The 9161-nt window shown below is 39.3% G+C and overlaps 1 pseudogene across 1 annotated transcript; it reads left to right on the top strand.

Moving 5' to 3' along the window:
- The first annotated feature begins 5507 nt into the window (after positions 1-5507).
- Positions 5508-7618, top strand: LOC308621682 (caspase-6-like; annotated as a pseudogene). Its single transcript has 2 exons — positions 5508-5608; positions 6828-7618. The product of its transcript is annotated as a caspase-6-like (transcript).
- Positions 7619-9161: the final 1543 nt, after the last annotated feature.

Below are 9161 nucleotides of genomic sequence, written 5' to 3'. Positions count from 1 at the left end.
TTTATAATACCAAATTATGGGGAATATCCTGAAGGCACAACAGAGATTTTGTTAAACCATTATGGTACATCCATTCAGTTTAATACATCACCTATTAAAATTATGTTTATGATATATTGTTAGCCAGAAAAAGGAGGATACAAAATACAATAGGCAGTATGATCCTATTTTTGTTTTTTTAAACTATATATGTATGTATTCATGCCTCCATGTTATAGAAATAATAGAACTAGGCAGCCCAACACTATAGCCACTAGCCAATGTGGATATTTAAATTTAAATTAATAAGAATTAACCAAAATTAAGAATTCAGTTCCTCAGTTACACTAGCCACATCAAGTGCTCAGTAAACACAGGAAGACAGTGGCTACTGTACTGGACAGCAAAGAACATTCCCATCATTGTGAAAGTTCTACTGAAATGAGCTGATATAGAAGAGCACACACTAAGAGGGCTTATCAGTGTTTTTAATTTTCTTCTCTTTATTTTCCACTTTTTCTGTAATAAATATAAAAGAATATTTTTATTTTTTAAAGATTCAAAGTAAACTGAAACAGGGGAGAAGGGATTTGGAAAAACACTCACTGGGTGCAGGCATTGCCCAGCACAAATGCAGGGAGTCCCTCTGATCTGGGCAGCAAAGGGGCTGGCCCTCCCCTGCTGAGACAACACCTCTGCACCCACAGGGCAGGGGCAGCTTCACAGACTGCTGTGTGATGGATGGATTACCCGAGTGACAGAACACTTATTTCTGCTCATTTTGTCCAGATATAGAGTTGCTTTCTGGGGAAGAGGATGTGCAACCTCCTCACGGGGCCACAGCCTGGAGTCCTTCCTCCTAATAGAGATTCTGAACAATAATCACTTTGGAACTGCAAGAGGCTTGGGGAAGAGGCACTCTCAAACTTTAGGCGATTAGCTCATACTTTCTGGAGGACAACATGGAAATATATATCTAAAGCCTTAAAAATATTACAGCCCTTTAAGCAACTGTGTCACTTCTAGAAACTCTATTCTAAGGAAATAATTGAGGATGTGATCGGAGATTTAGCTACAAGAATGTACATGACAGAGCTGTTTACAGGGGCAGAAGGCTGAATTCAAGCTAAAAGTACAAGATATGGCCTCGTGGTGGAATACTATACTAGCCATTAAAAAATAATGCTGTGCAGGGATATTTAATGACATGGAAAATGTTTATAAAGGTTAAGAGTTTTTTTTAAAGTTTTAATACAGTGTGACAAGTACCAAGAAAAAATATATACACACATATGCTTAGAAGTGAAAATTATTAAAACATAAACAGTGTCACCTACTATGCGGCAGGAAAATATCTGATGCAGGAGGTAATCTATTATTTTCCACCTTTTCTATAATGAACATGTATCACTGTGGTAATACGAAAAAAATAAGTTACTGTTTTTAAAAAAATGAAATCATATTGATTTAAGACAGGAAATCTCTGTCCTTAGAACTAGAAACAAAATTATCATGATAGTTGAGGATTTTTACAGTTGGCTCCAGGCTTCCTGGCTGCAAAGGCACAAAGAAATATAAAGACTTATACAGGTTTCCACTGTTTGATTTATCAGTTCTTCCCAGAAGATAAACTACCATCCTGGCACTAGATTCTAAGAGAAATGTATGATGTACTTTTCTCGATAACACTAATACCTACCCAGTAGAGCAAGACATCGGGGGATTACTCACAGCCCTCATCTTTGTTCTAACTACTCTTGTAGCTGCTTAAGAGCTGTGGTCCCCATATCTCACTGAGGGACAAATACCACACACACAGTGCCTGGTATTTTTTTCATAATGTACTTCCATCCTTATTTTCCTACCATAGCAAAACAGCCCCCAGATGAATGGGATGGTTTCAGTAAGACACCAATGATACAATATCTGATTTTTATGCAATATTTTGATGGCGTCACTGTTTCACAAGAATACTCAGAAGACTGTCTCACAGATTCAGTGGATGTTGAGGAGTGGTAGATGTGACATACTTTGAGAATGTACGTTTCTTAATAATACATCTTTTAAGAGCCCTCTAAGAAGAGAAAGTAGAAAAAATTAAGTCAATGGCTATGAATGGTTGCTCTAAAAGTTGATGGAAGCCACAAAGAGGCAGAGGTTAACTAACAGCCCTGAGGTGGCCCCTGGCAAGCTGAACCCTCACCATGACAAGAAGTCACTTCCAAACTAAATCTGTCAGAGTCAGAGTCCCTGAAGACTCAGACATTGGGGACAGGGGTGAGGAAAACTGAGCCTATTACCTTCAGTTAATGTCTATCCTTCCTACAGAAACAATTTAAATTAGATTTCCCTCTGTATCTTACCTACAGTTTCTCTCAGATCCAAGCCACTCCTAGAGAGAGCAAAGACTTTGTAGAACGTGGGAGACTATTAAAATAGCATTCTTCTCCTTCCAAATCCTCTCCACCCCTAAATATCTTCCATTCCATATGTCTGATGCTTATCTTCAAGGCCAAAATCAAGTCTTTCCTGACAAGCTGTGTGACCTTTGTTTCATCTGTGACCTCTAAGAACACATTCCCACTACACAACTCACTGACACTCATCCTGCATGCATGTGTCCCCAACCAGGCTGTAGGCTGTGAAATATTGGGCATCTCACCCAGCACTGGTCACAGTGTCTTGTGCATGAGTATCAAGGTGACAAGTTCATCTAAATTCCCAGGTTGTCCACTGCCCCCTTGGTAAGTTATAGGTAAGGTTGGTAGCACAACTGTTAGCAAAGCAACGGTGATAAAAGTCCAAAGTTTCTTGACTGGGAACACATTTTCTAAGGTTAGTTTAACAAATTAAATTTTTTGTGCTGCTCACAATGGAGAAAAAGAAGGAAATATTCTTCTTGACATCTAAGGAGTTCACAGTCTCTTGGAAACTGAAGATGCATATGTAGCTAATTAGAGTAACGTGTTATTAATATGAAAAATGTGAGAGGACACACAAAAACCGCAAAGAAAAGCCATCAACTATGTTCCTCAAGAGATGGCTTCAGTTTACATCCCACTGAATTTGGGCCACAGGACTAGAAATGATGTCTAGCAAAAGACAAGAGACCTTCCTCTACTCTGAACTGATCTGCCACTTGCAGAGCCCTGGCCTCTGAACTAGGCCGTTCATTTGCAGAAGACTCCACACACTGAAGCCCACCTACTGCATGACCCTGGCCAGGGCAGTGAGGAAGCTGAACCATAGCCAAAGGAAGCAGCATTTCACCAGGCATAAGAAAACTCTGAGGAGCCAGGAGAGCTGTCGTGACAGCTTTGAAAGCTTGTCAAGTGGAAGATGGGCTGGATAAGCATTTTTCATACTGCAAAAAGCCACCCATAGGTGGGTCATGAAATCAATTTAGAGGCAGGAGACTTACAGTAAGTGCTGTTTCATAAAATGCTTGTCATGCAAATGAATGTGTGTGTGTGTATGTGCACAGGCATGTGCACTGGGGCATGCAAATGGATTTTTTTTCAAAACAGTTTGCAAGGCTGTGAATTAGACAAATTATTTGGTAGCTTATAAAAGGACAAATTCAATTCAATATAAGGAAAATACCTCAAACGAGTGAAACTGTCTCACAATGGGGTTTATTATTGTGAATGGCAGACAGCTTCCAGCCCCTGAAAGACCCCAAGCAGCATCAAAGCCATAGATTGTCAAGGAGGATATTCACGTTAGTGGAAAGTTAAATAGGAAGAACTCCAAGTTTCCTCCCCATTCTATGAGACGTCGGTCTAGATCACAGGCACTTAACTGCCACTGAAAGAACAATTAGGAGGGAAACAACTCCACAAAGTTACAGGGGTGAATGTATACAGCCTGAAATTTCATTTGGTCGTTTATACCAGAACAGAACCTCTATGAAAGGAAAAGTTATAAGTGATACTTAGACTAAGGGTTCTCAACCTAGGGATACATCAGAATCATCTGGGGAGCTTGTAAAAGATACCCATGCCTGGATCCCAACATATATCAATTAAAACACTGGGGCCCAACACTTGTATTTTATTTCTGTTTCCCAGGTAAGAATTGCAAACCACTGATTTATATGTGTAAAATGTAAAAATGACATTTTATAAAGCATAGAGGGAAGGAAAATAGCTCCAGGATTTCACATGAAGATAATAGGAAGAGCTGGAAAACATCAAATCATGGCTTTTGAATTCTGCTCAGGGTGTAGAGAGCTGAAAAGAGCATCACTCCCATGCTTACAAATAAAAAGTCAGATCAACTACAAGTTCAATCTTTCTTGAATCCATTAGACAGCTGAGGTCTCAGTGGAACAAACTAGCCCAGAATCTGAGGAGAACCAGGCATCTGTAGGAAGAGACAAGACATGAGCACTTGTTTACCTGAGGTAGATGCACCTGGACACTGGCTAACAAGCATCAAGTAACAAATAACAATGGAACACTGATGGGAGAGTTGAAAGAGCATGGACACCGACCACTCTGAGGCACAGTGCAGAAGGAAGACCAAAGGCTGACACTGAAACAATGAGAAAAGCCCTGCAGCAAACCAGTCCCAACTCTAAACTCAAGGTGTCACTAGAGGAATCTGAAGTCTGTGGTGCCCTGAGGATAGGCTCACCAACAACACACCTCAAATCCAGTCAACTCCTGACCAGAATGATCAATTCCCCACACTAAAGGGCTAGCAAAAATAGAAAGGCATTCCATTTCCAGGAATAAAATCTATATATCTCAAGCCTCTAATGGCCTACACAAGATGTCCATGTCTTGACAAAACATTACAGAGCGTACAAAAAGAAAAACAACACTGCCAAAAGACACAGCCATTAACAGAACCAGACTCAGATATGACACATATGGGGAAGCTATCAGACACAGAATTTAAAATAACCGTAATTAATGGTAAAAGTCCCTAATAGAAAGGGTGGGCAACATGAAAGATCAAATAATATTTTTATACAGATAGAAACTACAAGAAAGAATCAAATGAAAATGGTGGAAAGGCTAAACACAATAACAGAAATGAAGAATGCTCTCAACAGGCATTCTTCAGTAGATGTGACACATCCAAGGAAAGAATCAGTGAATTGAAAATAGGTCAACAGAAATCCCCAACTAAAATAAGGAGAAACAAAAAGAGGAATGAAGCAAAACCAAAGTGTCCAATAGCCGTGGAATAATACCAAAAGTCTTAACCTAGGTGTAGTTGAAATTTCAGAAGGAGAAAAGAAAGAGAATAGGGCAAAAGAAATATTTGAAGAAATAACTGCTGAGAATTTTCTAAAATTAATGACAGATACCAAAGCACAGAACCAAAAACTCAAAAACGCTAGAGTATAAAAACTAAGCATGTGCAGGCATATGCACGTGTGCATGCACGCGCACACGCACACACACACACACACATACACACACAGGCATATCAGAGGCTGCAAATCAAAGACAAAAAGAAAATCTTGGGGGGCTGTGGCCCGGCTGCAGGAAGAGGAGGCCGCCTAGGCATCAGTGCTGTGCACTCAGCTGCAATGAGCTCGGCACCAGGGCTCCGTGGGGCTCGCGGTGCAGGTGAGCAAAACATGACAGAAACAGATGCCTTCCCTACGAGAAGGGTAAAAACACAACCGAAATGCAAAAAAAGATTTGTGCAGTGTATGGAGAAGGTGCTGTGACTGATCAAATGTGTCAAAAGTGGTTTGCAAAACTTCACGCTGGAGACTGCTCACTGAACGATGCTACATGGTCAGGTAGACCAGCTGAAGTTGAGAGCGATCAAATCAAGACATTAATTGAGGACAATCAACATTATACCACACAGGAGATAGCTGACATACTCAAAATATCCAAATCAAGTGCTGAATATCATCTACACCAACTTGGTTATATTAATCACTTTGACGTTTGGGTTCCACATAAGTGAAAAAAAACCTTCTTGACCATATTTCCACATGTGATTCTTTACGTAATGAAAACATTCCATTTTTAAAATAAATTGTAACGGGAGATGAAAAGTGGATACTGTACAATAACGTGGAACAGAAGAGATTGTGGGGCAAGCAAAAGGAACCACCACTAACCACACCAAAAGGCCAGTCTTCATCCAAAGAAGGTGACGTTGTGTATATGGTGGGATTAGAAAAGAGTCCTCTATTATGAGCTTCTTCTGGAAAATGAAACGATTCATTCCAACAAGTACTGCTCCCAATTAGACCAACTGAAAGCAGCACTCGACGAAAAGTGTCCGGAATTGGTCAACAGAAAACGCATAATCTTGCATCAGGATAATGCAAGACTGCATGTTTCTTTGATGACCAGGCAAAAACTGTTACACCTTGGCTGGGAAGTTCTGATTCGTCCGGCATACTCACCAGACATTGCACCTTCGGATTTCCATTTATTTTGGTCTTTACAAAATTCTCTTAATGGAAAAAATTTCAATTTCCTGGAAGACTGTAAAAGGCATCTGGAACAGTTCTTTGCTCAAAAAGATAAAAAGTTTTGGGAAGATGGAATTGAAGTAGCCTGAAAAATGGCAGAAGGTAATGGAACAAAACGGTGAATGCTTGTTCAATAAAGCTCTTGGTGAAAATGGAAAATGTGTCTTTTTACTTAAATACCAAAGGAACTTTTTGGCCAACCCAATATTTCAGGACTTTCCTTGCCAGTATGGCTGGGAGGATTTCCTGGGGCACACCAGTGATCTGTCTGCCTGGCAGAGAAGAAGGATGCAGCAGACCTCTATCTACTCTATATGTTGACCTTGGGCTTGGAGGAGCTCATTATTCAATATGGCTTAAGTGATTGTTTTTTAAACTTTTCATAAAAAGAGAAGTATTTGATATGGCAGAAACATACAAAAGGGACCATAAAAGGAGAGGAATTGCTTTAATCTTCAATCATGAGAGGATCTTCTGGCACTTAACCCTGCCATACAGGCAGGGCACCAGCACGGAGAGGGACAATCTTAAGCCCAGGTTTTCAGATCTAGGATTTGAAGTGAAATGCTTTGATGATCTTAAAGCAGAAGAACTACTGCTCAAAATTCATGAGGCGTCAACCGCTAGCCATGCAAACGCCAATTACTTTTTGTGTGTTTTCCCGAGTCATGGTGAAGGCAACCACATCTATGCATATGATGCCAAAATTAAAATTTAGACACTGACTGGCTTGTTCAAAGGAGACAAGTGTCAGAGCCTGGTTGGAAGACCCAAGGTATTTAACATTCAAGCATGTCGGGGAAACCAGTACGATGTGCCAGTCATCCCTTTGGATGTAGTGGATCATCAGACAAGCTGGACGTCAACCTAACCCAGGTGGATGCAGCCTCAGTTTATACACTTCCTGCTGGAGCAGACTTCATCATGTGTTACTCTGTGACAGAAGGTTATTATTTTCATCAGGAAACTGTGACTGGCTCATGATACATTCAAGATTTGTGCGAGATGCTGGGAAAATTCAGCTCCTCCTTAGAGTTCACAGAACTCCTCACGCTGGTGAACAGGCAAGTTTCTCACTGCCGAGTGGATATCTGCAGAGACCCAAGTGCAATTGGAAATAAGCAGGTGCCCTGCTTTGCCTCAATGCTAACTAAAAAGCTGCATTTCTTTCCAAAATCTAAATGATAGGTGCCATTTTGTTTTATGTATCTGTATTTTTATATAAAGAAGTATCACTAAATACTTAAATTGAAGCAATTTAAATGGTACAGCAATTTTAAATGTTTAAATGAGAGAACTTAAAAATATAGTTCATATTGGACATGGTGAAGGGGTTTTAGATATGTAGAAATGAAATCCTCAGGAAATTCCTATAAATAAAAATCCACAAGCATTTGTAATACTTGACTTTTGTAGTAAATTGCAAGGTTACTCAAAATATCTGACTGCTTTAACTTGTATTTTGTGACATTTTATAAAACTTTATAATGTTTTTAAAAGTTTTTGAAAGCTAAAAAAAAAAAGAAAGAAAGAAAGTCTCAAACCCAGTGGGAAAAAATGAAATATTAAATATAAAGGAACAAAGATAAAAATTTCAGAAGACACCTTGTCAGAAGGCATGCAAGTAAGACAATGAAGCAACATCTTCAAAGTACTGCAAGAAATAAACTGTCAACACGGAATTCTATACTTAGTGAAAATATCCTTCAGAAATGAAGGAGAAATAACTGCAATAGGCAAACAAAAACTGAAAGAATTCATTACCAAAAGACCTACACTACAAGAAATACTAAATGAGGTTTTATAGTCAGAAGGAAAATGATGCCAGACTGAAATTTGGATCTACACAAAGAAATGAAAAGTGTTAGAAATGGAACAAATGAATGTCAAATATAATTCTTCTTTTTCTGATATTTAATTGCCATAAAAGGTAACTGTTTAAAGAAAATCAGCAAACTATGGCCTGCAAACCAAATGCAGCCCACAGTCTGTTTTTGTATGACCTGTGAGCTAAGGATGGTTTTTATATTTTTAAAGTGTTGTTTCAGAAAAAAAAGAATATGCAGCAGAGACCATATGTGGCCTCAGAGCAAAATATTTACTTTCTGGGCCTTTACAAAAAAAAGGTTTGCTGACCCTTGGTCTAAAACAAAAACAGTAACAATATTTTGTTTACAGCATATGTAGGAAAAAAATGATAATAACAATAACACAAAGGATGGAAAAGAAGGGTTGGAAATATACTGCTGAAAGTTCCTTAGACTACACATGAAACAGCGTAACATTACTTGAAAGTAGACTCTGATTAATTAAAGATATATAGATATAAATAAACAGTCTAGGGGAATCACTAAAAATGTTAAAGAAACATAAATAAGAAGTGGAGATAAAAGGGAATCAAGAAATGCTCAGGTAATAGGGAAAAATGGAACAGAGAGAAAATAACTAGCAAGATGGTAGGTTTTTAATTAAGCCATATTAACACCACAGTAAATGTGAATGGTCTAATACACCAGTTAAAAGACAGATATTGTTAGATTGATTTAAAAAGTAAGACCCGGGCTTCCCTGGTGGTGCAGTCGTTGAGAGTCTGCCTGCCGATGCAGGGGACACGGGTTCGTGCCCCGGTCCGGGAAGATCCCACATGCCGCGGAGTGGCTGGGCCTGTGAGCCATGGCCGCTGAGCCTGTGCATCCAGAGCCTGTGCTCCGTAATGGGAGAGGCCACA

Source organism: Mesoplodon bidens (assembly GCF_964165515.1).
Source record: "Mesoplodon bidens genome assembly, chromosome: 8".
NCBI classification, from domain to species: Eukaryota; Metazoa; Chordata; class Mammalia; order Artiodactyla; family Ziphiidae; genus Mesoplodon; species Mesoplodon bidens.
This window is presented reverse-complemented; position numbering and strand designations above follow the sequence as displayed.